The sequence below is a fragment of the Protomyctophum bolini genome (assembly GCF_963924005.1).
Source record: "Protomyctophum bolini genome assembly, chromosome: 21".
Classification (NCBI taxonomy): domain Eukaryota; kingdom Metazoa; phylum Chordata; class Actinopteri; order Myctophiformes; family Myctophidae; genus Protomyctophum; species Protomyctophum bolini.
Genome location: NC_137882.1, coordinates 13,491,283 through 13,503,940, shown reverse-complemented (window position 1 = coordinate 13,503,940; position 12,658 = coordinate 13,491,283). Strand labels below are relative to the sequence as shown.

General features: G+C 42.2%; 1 protein-coding gene across 1 annotated transcript in view; it reads right to left on the bottom strand.

Annotated features, from left to right (window-relative positions):
• Nucleotides 1-7,277: 7,277 nt before the first annotated feature.
• rbm33a (RNA binding motif protein 33a) overlaps nucleotides 7,278-12,658 on the bottom strand; it is a 90,587-nt gene continuing 85,206 nt past the window's right edge. Inside the window, exon 17 of the transcript XR_013966125.1 lies at nucleotides 7,278-7,287. The gene's annotated coding sequence lies outside the window, so the exon portion shown is untranslated. The remainder of the gene's footprint in view (nucleotides 7,288-12,658) is intronic.

Genomic DNA, 12,658 nt, shown 5'->3' with positions numbered 1-12,658 from the left:
ATAGTGACAATAGTCAATATGCAAGCTCACAATGCATCACGTGTTGTGAACTTGTTGTGAGCTTGCTATTTTCGCCAAATGTTTGACGATTTTTGCCAAATATATTCACCTATTATGACTCATAAAGGGACGCTAGGGTGCATGTGGTTGAGTGAGCGTGTGCAGGCAGATCCGTGGTAGTCCTTGTGGATAGCTTGATATAAGCCCTACTTGCCAGACCACATAATTAGCTTTTGACCTACATTTCTCCACAAGCATTTCATACATAGGCTACAGGTCAGTTTCACTGGGAGTACATCTCACCACTTCCAAGAGAATCTTGTATTATCTGACCAAATACTGTGACTCTACAAAGACACACTGAGTCCTTGACAAATGTGTCATATGGTATTGGCCAAACTGGAATTAAAGCCCTCTTTTCACAACTAACAATTGTTTATGGTGTGTGTGTGTGTGTGTGTGTGTGTGTGTGTTGCCCGCAAAGCGTGTTATGGGTGTTGTTGCATGACTCATTCCCATCATACATGCATGCATGCGAGATGCGTTAGGATTGGATCCACCTTTGATGCTGTGCACGGACAAGCCTTTTGGTGGCTGTCTGTCTGTGTGTGTGTGTGTGTGTGTGTGTGTGTGTGTGTGTGTGTGTGTGTGTGTGCGTGCATGCGAGGGGGGGGGGGGTGTTTGCGGTATTGGTGTGTCTACTCCTCTACACAGTTCTAATTAACCTGTTTGCCCCGGTGGCTTTGGGATTGCTCTTCAGTGTGAACAATGACAACAAAGAAGGTCCGTCCTCATTTTGAAGACAGACATTCTACAAACCTCTTTTGAATCACACCGTGTGCCTGGTCGGCCCAGTTAATAGTTATGGCTGATTTATACTTTATGAAATGTCTATGTTGTGTGTCCAAAAAAATCCTGTGGGAAAAGGTTTCTGTGAGAAAAGTAAAGACAGACAACAAAACCGGTCTCTTTTTACAACAGCTGAGGAATTTGATGATGTGCCTTGATGCACCTCTGTGTGATCATTTAGTAGCTAATAACGTAGGTATTGGCTATTGATTGACTAATTGATTGATTGATTTATTGATTGATTGGAGAGAGTACTACTCGTCGTACAATACGTGAAATTGGAAGTGGCGACACGAAGATATTCAAACTCGGTGTACATATCGCAGAGGACCGGAGCCCCAATCCCACTGATATGCCCACCTAGAAGCACATGGAGGTTGTCCACAATCACAGATCAAACCAATATGCCCATATGTGGGCAGTTTATGCCCATATATGTGCATTATACTGATCGGGGATCTCCATATATGGTTATAAAAAGGGACAGGGACAGACAGACGGGTACGACACCGACAATGGGTATTTCCTTATACTGGGTGGGGCGTGCAATCCCAGCTTGAAGCATTCCAGAGTGTGCCAGTCCCCAAAGGGTTAGCCTCCCAGTCTAACTCCAACAGAAAAGCCTGGTCACGACCTAAGGCAGAGAGTGTATAGCCGGAAGTGTCGGGTAAGAACATCCGTCAGATGTATTTCCCCCGGATATGACATTCTTCGACCAATCACATCACTTATTTCATTCACGAAGTGTCAACGTCATTTCCTTGAGCAGTACATCCGCCAAATTCCAGCACTTCCATTTATACACTCTAAAGCGTATAGGTCTTGCCCAGCGTGCCAACGGGTCTAGTATACAAAGTCATTTGTTTGTACAGTTTGTAGCAAAGCTGGTAAATAAGCTAAGAGACCTTTTAGTTGTATACCGTTTGTGGCAAAAGCTTGTAAATATCTAAGAACCATGCACACAGAAGGATATCTCTACTTTTTTGTGGCAAAAGCGCTTTCTTTTTCCTTCCTTGATCTCCTTACCCACTCCTTCCTCTTCCCTTTCTTTGTTTTTTCACCCACTTTTTACCTGTAAAACTGTGATGCGACAATAAAGTTTATAGTCAGGGAATATTATCAGAATAATGTAAAATCTGTCAATTAATTTCTTACCAAGAATTTTCTTCACCAAAAGGTGTCTATTAACATATCCCACATATTCAACCAACCTAGGGAATTATTTTAATTATATCAATGAAAATAAGTCCCTGGACTTTCTTCCTCAAAAATGCTGATGTATACACCATGTGGTTTTAAATGCTTTTTCAATCAAATCAAATCAAATCAAATCAAGCCAACGTGCATGAGGGCAGGCTAAGTAGTATCTGGACTGGGAAAAGGAGGGTGCTGGGGGGGTGGCAGGATGACATCTACTTAACGTTCTCACCATAGAAGACAAAGTAATTCGGACCTCTTTTGTATAAAATCCTCCGAGAGCTACTCGGGCCCCGATTTTCATTATCAGTCCGACTTACACTAATCCTCTCCGAGTGGAGTTGGCCCTTGTTCGGTCTCTATCCCTGGATATCGAAAAAGAAAAAACCTGGATGCCAGTGAGTAAGGGAAGGAAGAGGGACGACGGGAGTGTCCAGTGCTTAGTGTTTATAGTGTGTGTGTGTGTGTGTGTGTGTGTGTGTGCGTGCGTGCGTGTGCATGTGTGTGTCAGCGTGTGCATGCGTTTGTGTGTGTGTGTGTGTGTGTATACACACAACTGTGTGTTTGTGGTTTGCTGTAAGTGGGTGTGTATTTGTGGGTGTGTAGGTGTGTTTGTGGGTGTGGTTGTGTAAATGTGTGTGTGTGTGTGTGTGTGTGTGTGTGTGCTTGCGAGTGTGCACGTGTGTTTGTGCGAGCGAGTGTGCGAGCGTGCATGGCGTGCGTGAGGGAATGCTGAACGTTTGAGATCATCCCCAAACGCTCAAGACTGTTTTGATTTCCCACTTCATGGAGAACTTGGAAGTAATCCCCTCAGGACTCCCCCTCTAGAGTTCTTTAGCAGACATAAGCCACGCATTCAACAGGCAAAACCCAACATGGGCTCCATGCAGCCTGACGGTATTACTGCGTGATCGGGGAGGGCAGAGCGCTTAATCTGCCCCGGTGGCTAACCTCCCCTTGAAAAGGAACCTGCGGGGAGGCTAGGCTAGCCATGGGACTTTTGGCTCGCCATTCTCTGCCGCTACATCGATTGTCCGTCCTCCTCCTCGGTTCTATTATTTTCCCAACAGTATCTGATTTATCGTGAATTTACCAACAAAATTAATATATATAAAAAAAATGTAATGACCAAAAAGTACTTCAATTACTTATAATAGGTATATTGTATTTGTATTACAATTTTCTTTTCAATCCACTATAGCTCGAAACATCTTGGAAGTTTGTAATGCATAAATACCAACAGCTTCTCAATAATTTAGTGTAATTGTTGGCAAGTATACAATGTATTCTAATATATCCATTTGAGAATTTAAACTCAGCAGCCTTCAGACAAATCCACTTGAACGCATCATGTACTGTAGCTCAAGTGGCACAAAAGAAGTTTGTCTTTGAAAATGTTCCAATTGATTGAGAAATGACTTACAGAGAACTGTAAGAAGTTATACTGTGCTTATGTCTAAGCTCTGTTACTGTATGTGAGCATGACGGCTTGACACTGTTTACCCAGAGACCTTAGAAAGGCCGAAGGAGAAGCCTCAACACTCGTAAATAAATAAATAGGCCTATAAAAAAGTACCAATGTCCAGATATTTCTGGATCTCTCTACAACTGGCCCTGTATGCCATGTTGCCAAATAGCCCTGCCATTCAAATAAATCCAGACCCTTTTAAGTGTATGATGTGAAAACCAGCATTGTGAAGAATAAACAGGCTGTTGGATGGATAATGTTGTGATCTTAATTCTTTCCACGCCATTGCCGTATAGATCTAGGTCAATTGAAGCCTATTTTTGTAAACAACAGTTGAACGAGACCTGTTAAACTTAATATAGGATAATACTACTTCCAGAAGTCTGGAAATGTGGCTTTTCAAAAATCTGAATCTGAATCAGTTTTATTGTCACATCACAGTTTTACAGGTAAAAATGTGGGTGAAATCTGTTTTTGTGTGTAGTTCCCATCGTGTCATTTTTCCAAGAAAAACAAAGAAAGGGAAGAAGAGAGGGGGTAACGAGATCAAGGCAGGAAAAGAGAGAAAGTTTGAGCGCTTTTACCACAAAAAGTACAGGGGTTTTCTTCTGTGTGGGTCCTAGATCTTTACAAGCTTTTGCCACAAACGGTATACAACCAAAAGGTCTCTTACCTTAATCACAAGCTTTTGCTACTGTACAACTAAAGGGTCTCTTAGCTTTTTCCACAAAACATATTTACACATATAGTACCTGCAGTGTGAGCATAGCAGGCGCTATAAAGGACATTAATTAGGTGAACAACAGAATGCAGTGCAGTAGCGTGCCCCACTCTCTCTCTCTCTGCCAAAAATATCCATGTCATATTGCACACATTGGTGGATTACGGGGCAAGTTTAAAGAGCTTAGGACAAGTTCCTTTGGTGTGCAATCAAGTCTGAGCACCGTGCCTTATAATGCAGCAGCAAGAAGAATAGGCTCCGTCTGCCTCCGTCTTCTTCGAAGGTTCTCTCGTCATTCAACAGTCTGAATGGCTTTGTATGACAGCCATAGCTATACAGAACTGTGATTGCAGACAAGCCAAATTGCGTTTCCATGGAAATGGCATCCAGGTTACTTCCTTTGTGTGCGCAACGCCTTGTGGCAAACTACAGCGGCACTCACACATACCTTTCCAACAATCATAAATACAGTAAGAGTGCAACTTAAGAGTGCAGTTATAGACAAATTAAGTGCAATTATTGACTGGCATGAAAACTATGCTGTAAACATCACTGTGCTGTCATGGCAGCTTGTGTAGAACAGTTATGTTTTGAATAGGTAACACTAGCATGTCTGAGAGGTCATTTTGACTGTTTAAAAAAAAAGATTTCAGAATGTTCCCCTTCCATCATCATCCATCACCATTCCATCATCTCAGAATTTTTTGACGTCTGAAACATTTTCTAAATATGAATTTAAGCACATTCTACTTCTGTCTGATTTTACTTCAGTCATGCTATTGTTTTTAAGTGGTTAAATATAATGAAGTTAACTTGTTTGCTTGTTTATTGTATAATTCAAGTTAAACGTTCTCAAACAAGGTTTTTCAAATTGATTTCAAGCAATTTGAATGTGTACATCAGTCAAAACATTTGTAATCAGTGTTCTATGACTCAAAATTGGGATCACATATAGATTTATATAGACAAGCCATTTCTATATAGACATACAGTATAGATTTCTGTGAATCAAACTGACCAGTTATCTACAATCCATTGTCCATGCACAGCTGAGGAGGTTTGTGGATGCAAAACACCCACATTAATCATTTGCATTCCAGACAGTATGAATATTTACCTTTAGGTCTGAGCAATGCGTCACTGACGGTTGACCACTAGAAACTCAACAACATGTCACTGCTCTGAGTGCCCTATAAGTCATCTCTACACATGCTTAACATAATCTCGAATTTGGAATGCTCCGTTTGAAGTTGTCTGCGGGCGAGAGAACGCTGAGGGACAATTATCTTGTATGTCCTCAAGAGGTCTGTCATTGTGCAGGACAGGCTGAGTAGAAAGGAGATCAGAGAAGACAGCATTACATCTGAGGACTCCACAGATCCCAGGTATTACCAACTGTCTGAATTAACAGGATACACACACTTTGACAAAACAGTCAACATGTCACGTCTTAACAGTGCTCTCGAGCTGCGCCTATACGAGCCAAACTTCTTACACGAAGGCCCCCCCTCGCTGTTTCGCAAGCTCAAGAAGAGGTCTTAAGCTCCCGCCGAAGATGAATGCCGAGTGCTAAATTAATTTGAGGCATTTTCTTTTGTGCGCTCGACAAAAGCGACCAGGTTGGTGCTGGTTTCCATAGCTGATGACAGATCATCGGGATGCAGTGTTTGCCCAGGTGTCAGGCCTCCTCGCAGCCGACAGCGCTGGGGTTTTGTCCAGGTCTCCAAGCCCTCCACACACTGCACATATTCTATGCACCGATTGTACACATCACCTCATTCAGTCACTCTCCCAAAGAAAGACCTCTGATAATGTTGGATAGCGACTGTGCATATGATCATAAAGAATAATCAGAGTAAAACAAAACAAGAAAACATGTGGCCTAATGCATGTTAAACAGTTTCATCTTGGCCCATATGTACAATATGTAGGCCTACCATATGTACAATATCGGCCATGAAAGGGCAGTTAGAAGTAAATAAAGCTCTTTTGAAATAGTTCCAAATTGCATTTCTAAATAATGAGTTCAGAGTTTGTCCTCATGCAAACTAGCTTTGAGTGAACTCCTATGATCAGGGCTTGATTATGTAAGGGGGGGGGGGGCTTAAACAAAGGCCTTTTTTTTACTTTTTCTTGTAAAACTTTTGGTTAATTTGTCCCAAACAGGGACAACGGTGTTTAGGTTAACATACATTATTATAAAATTTATATATTTTGTATTAAGAAGATTATTTTAGACACTGACTATATACATTTCCAAGAAAATGCATGTATTTAATTCAGTCGGACCAGAAGTACAGTAGGGATAATAATACAAATCTCCATTGGTGATTTAAAATAAAAAGTGTGTGTGTGTGTGTGTGTGTGTGTGTGTGTGGGGGGGGGGGGGTATCAAAAGCAATTAAAGGCATGGATCAAACCCTGCCTATGATGACAATGGTTTACTGATATCCTGTTTATGTACTGTGCGTGCGTGCACAGCACTGTCACAGTGCTTCTTCCAAACGTTAATCATCATGTACTCCATTCCACCCCAACACAATGTGATTAACCCAAGTTGTATAGTGCTGAAATAAGTGTTTTAATTGCTTTATAGTGTAGAAAAAGTCATGCCCCGAGGCGTTTGGCAGGTCCCCCAGCGTGCGGTTAGGAATTTCTTCTTGATAGATAAATATAGATGGGGAAAAGTAAAATTGTATTTATACAGTTTGATCTGGTTGTTATTGATGTGGAGTTTGAACTGTTTGGCTAAGGTTAAAGATTCTTTGTATCGGGTAATATTGAGGCCAGTTCAAGGTTTGTGTCCCATCACTCAGGAAGCTTGTTATGTCTGCATTTGGAGGACTGGGCGGAGTGAGTGTCACACCGCTGGCAGGTACAATGTGTCTGAATCTATAAATTACCTTTGGCTGCCATGCATGGAACTCAGCCATCGACCGCCCTTTTACCTTAACCCAACCCCCTTGGCCATGGCTCGCACTATAAAAACCATGGGTCCATATAGGATCCAATTTTGACACTCCCGAGAGCTAATTCATTCATTCACGGAGGACTTTTATAGTGTGCCGGTTTACAAACCTCACTTGCTAATATCGACACTCTCGTTTGCAGTTGCAGCAAATATATACTTTATGCTAATGTGTTGCTCTACCCACATAACGGTCAACATGGTACAATAAGCGAGCGGCCTTGGCCTCGATTTGCATGCACATTGTGCTCATGACGTGCATGAAATCACAGGTGCTCTAAATCAGCCTATGTGGAGGGAGTGTCATTTGCACTTCTCCCCCAGTGAGTCGGTCGGTTGCTTGTGTGTGTGATGTGTTCACCCTTTTGAAAAAAAAAACACACACTCACCCTGGACCTCAGATCATGTGCTCACACGCCGCGCCTGCAAGTTTATATTTGTCCCTCTCTTTTCACTCTTGGAAGTTGATATTAGAAAGAGAAAAAAAAAGGTAGAAGAAATTGACAAAAAAAAAAGAGCACAAGTTTCTCCGCATTGCTGCAGCTTTACTTGGACAAAAGAGTGAGGGGATTCATTTTTCCACAAGATGAACAGGAGGAGAATTAGAAAAGCCTCCGCCACTTAATTTGGCGGCCGAGACCAGCCCTGCTAAGTTTTGTTTTTCTAAGCCTCCAACATAACACAGTGTGCCTTGCCGTCAGCACCTTGAGCAAGTAAAAGCGCTTCCTTTATGAGCTAAACCCGCCAGATATTTGCTTTGCGAAGCTCAGCAAGAAGAAAAGAGGGAAGGGGTTGCAGTGAATAACTTTTAAAACACTGAGTGTGTGTGTGTGTGTGTGTGTGTGTGTGTGTGTGTGTGTGTGTGTGTGTGTGTGTGTGTGTGTGTGTGTGTGTGTGTGTACATGTACGAATGAAAAGCGACAGGAGACATGAAAGAGCAGGAGAAATGAATTGAATGTTGTTTTTTTTCCCCAACACTGTGAAAAAGAGGGCGATGGGATCTGAAGCCTTCCTTTCCAAAAGCCTCAGCCAGGTGATTCATCACAGCACTCTGTCAAAGGAGCTTTCCACAACATGAGGTGAACAATGACACTGTGATTGCAAGGACAGGAGAGCTCTTGATTGAAAGATATCAGCCATACGTTTTTCACTATACCTGGGGAGAGGAGGCCGATTGCAAAGAGGATGAAGTAGTGTGTGTGTGTGTGTGTGTGTGTGTGTGTGTGTGTGTGTGTGTGTGTGTGTGTGTGTGTGTGTGTGAGAGAGAGAGAGAGCGAGAGAGAGAGAGAGAGAGAGAGAGAGAGGGGGGGGGGGGCAGTGGTGTAGTAGAGGGTTACCTCACGGGGATGGAAATGCAAAATCTTAACCCTTCAGAACAAGTGTCAAGAGAGCCGTTTCAGGAGATCTTGCGTAACGAGAGCTTCACAATTTAAATTAACCAAAACAATTTAACAGCTCCTTAAGCATGAACAGAGGAGCTGCCAGGCAGATTGATTGGACGTGTTAGCAGTGAAGCTATACGGTTCTACCTCTGTCTCAGGTTGTATTCTGCCCCTCCACGACGCTGAGGTCTCGGGCGACGGAGCCAAGCTGAAAAGATCGTGGAGTGGAGCCAGGATCTCTTGATCGCACACTCAGATTGCGTTCAGAAACACCAACAAGTTTCAAGAGGAGGAGGCGAAAAAGAAAAATACTTAGCCTGCTGCGGTTTAAAGACTTTGCACTTCAAGGCATTATGTTGTGCAAGCTTCAAATTATCCTGGGAATTCAACAAGTGAAATCGCGAGTGATAGTATTTCATTGCTATCCCCGGGCCCTCCCCTCCTGTACACTGTATCATAATAACATGTCCGTACACACTGTTTGTTTGTTTGTTTGTTGGTTTATTTATTTATTATTCCAGAGAGGAATGGACAATGACTGAGTGATTCAACAACCGTGTCCACAGAAGCCTCCCTCCTCCCCTGTTATCGGCCATGTCGCTGGGGCGATGGAGATGAAACAAAGGCCTCATTAGTTTGCTCAGGCAGTGGCCCTCCCATGTGTGGTTTGCAGGGCTACCACACACACACACACACACACACACACACACACACACACACACCTGTGTCAGGCCTCTCTCTCCTGCCTTTACCCCAGTACCTCTCCACCTCGCATGATAACAGAGTAAATATCACCTTAGATACTATTTACACTTAGGGCCGAGGACTACCATTACCCTCCCATCAATATCAGCACTTAAACACCATAAAACCGTGAAGTAGACCTCCAACCTGTAATTTTCGTAGTCCTTAATACACGGTGAGAAGCACTAATATTACAGGGTATTCAGCTAAATAGTGATGATACTCGCACATAATTGTAAGTATAGCGATGAGAATTCTCACTGCTGGATAAGCCCCAATACATCGGAGACAATCAGCTATATAAATAGAACATTATCATGACAATATGGTTATGAAACTCTGTGAAAAGCATGGGCGTGTCAAATGTACTATGGGGGGATATGGCCTACTGTACATATCGTCTCTGTCCGGTGGAAACCTCATATGTCCAAAACTGTTACTTTTAAAAACAGCAAAAGTATAGCAAATCGACGAGCTTGTCGATCTTTTGATGCTTTAGTGTGACGCTGTAGTTTGATCACGTAGGGCATTCATTTCCGAAAAAACTTGAAAAGTCTGAAAATGGAGATAAGAGGTTTCTGTCCGATGCAACGATAGCCTTACATGGAAACTCCCCTCTTCTCTGGTGTCTGGAAACTGTAATCATGTTGCTTCCTTGGTATATACTCTTGTGTTTACTTTCCTGCAGGTTTCATTTATCAGAAAGTGAAATAAAAGTTTGAATTTGAGAATTGCTCAGGCTAAGCAAACATGTGACCTGTTGTACCCTCTCCACCCTAATAGTGATATCCAAACGAAACAACGTATATCATCTACAAATAACATTTAGAGCGACATAATTAGAAGACTTATTATGGACCATAATGCAGAGGTCTTAATTTTCTTTTTGCCGTTTTATGTGACCTGCAATGAAATATGTTGCAGGCTCTGACAAAGCTCACAGGAATGCCTCATTGATCTCATACCTTGATTTACATTTGGCGAACATTTCAGATGACACCATAGGCATAAAATATTGTGATTTATGAAAGGACTACTGTACATATTGTGTGCACTCTTTACTCTCCAAACACCTTGACTGTATCTGCTACAGATGGTTAAACAGAGTAGATTGGAACCCTACAACTTGGCTGAGAGCAGATGTAATGTAACCTGGGGCCATTTCTCACTGTTAAACTAAAAACACTGTCAGTGTACATCCTCATGAGTAAGAGAGCCAATGGCTACATTAAATATTTGAGTCATTCAGCATTCAGCATGTGACCATAACAGTATTTATTACACTGTAAAAAAAACTAATTAAAAACAAACAAACAAACAGCATATAGCAGCATATAGCATTCATTCATTCATCTATGGAAGCCAGGTTGCGGTGAGAGGAGAAGTGGTTTAGTTCTGTTTGCATAAGGTAGGCCTATACAGAAAAATAATGACACAGGTAGATCAGGCTTTTTAAAATGATCTGTTAGTAAACTCAGTATAATGTTTGGCTCTAGCTTACCAAACTAGCATTAAGAGCCACAGTGCTGAATAACAAACACTAGATAGCAGTTGTAAAACAAATTACACAACAAAGCAGCTAAGCCACTCTCATACAGCCACGCAATGTGTAGCATTTCTGTAGTGTTTCTTTCCACTCTACTCTTGGGCAACGCAACTGCAACAAAAACTGACAATTTAATTGCATTAGCTTCTCGTTGATTATTGGACCTCTAAGAATATTTGATTATAAATAGCTCTCACTATAAAACAATGAATCACAGATCAGAACACATGGGACACAATACTAATTAAAATTACCATGCATGAAACACCAGTGGCTCCACTATGACTGCCTTCATATAGACACCAACAATGGTTCATATTTTGCTGTCTGCAAGTCTTGTTTTAGAAAACACATCACTGTCTTAATGCAAATATATTGCACAGTTGTCCAGATTTATTAGGCATTGCTGTTGAATATTTTTTGCAGAAGTTCTCTGAGCGAATGTAGCTAATAAAAGATTTCCAGTTAGCCTCTCATAACACTAAGGGATAAACTCCTGTATATTTCAGATATATTTCAGCACTTTATACCATCCCACCGTTCGGCTAGACCAGTCAAAACAATGGTACCCAGCCGTGACACCTCCGTCCAAGGGGATATTCAGCGATTTCCCAAAGCACAACATTAATTATTGAGATGTGGGTTAGAGGGAACTAATGGCCCTCTTTTCCCCAGACAGATGTCGATATGGAGGGTAGAGAAACTAGATGTTGCACTATAAAACTGTCAAACAACTATTCAGGTGGATATAATTGCCTCTTCCTGCACCCTGGTCTCGTCACGCCCACCCTCGTGTGCAGAAACATTGAAAGCTTCCTCACCCCTCCTCCCCAAAACACCCCAGAAACTCACCCCACGACTCGCCTATAGGCTGTCCCGAGACAACCGCTCTCCCCACAGTGTCTCACATGATTGAAAAGCATCTGCTCCTTGATAAAAGGCACCGTCGCTGCCAAATTAGTGCCACATTCAAAAGTTCTGAAAAGGCTGCTGAATGTTAACAATGGTGCCTGAGCAGCAATAGCTTAATTATCCTAGATGTGCATGAGTTTGTGAGTGCTGCACGAGCGCACGCGCGCACGCTTACACACGCGTGTGCACACGCACACGCGCACACACACACACACACACACACACACACACACACACACACACACACACACACACACACACACGCACACTCACACACACACGATTGCCTATATGTGGGTTCACTATACCAGATGATGTAATACTAATATCATATACTATGTCTTTGAATGTGCATTACATCATCAGAAACTCTCAACCTCGGTCACACTGGCAGTATTCTCTAGACAAATTTCAATTTAATATGAAAATATGTCAGCAGGCATAGGATAGCTGTTCAATTGAATATATAGGAGCTATCCTAGGGGTCGCACGCTTGAAGCTAATTTGCATTAAATTGGTGAAGCCAAGTCAGATTTCCTGTTATTCAGGCATTGAAACAGGCTTGCCCCCAGGTTAAAAAAAATACATTTCTTTTTACAGAATGGGTTCCTGGATTGCACTGTCTGACAGAGATGCGTGGGGCCCAATTTAGATGCTCTGTGAGTGTGACGCACATGGTGGCGCATGGTCTAAAACCAATTACTTTAAATTGGGGTCATTTCATAATCGTGAGATTGACTGTCATTGACAGTCATCAACAAAAAAGCTGTCATAATCACCATTTATCGTTTTGTTTAATATTTTCCGTTTGTGTGTTAAAGGGATAGTTCACCCATTTGAGCGGCAATAGCCCCTCCTATGTCAAGCTTTG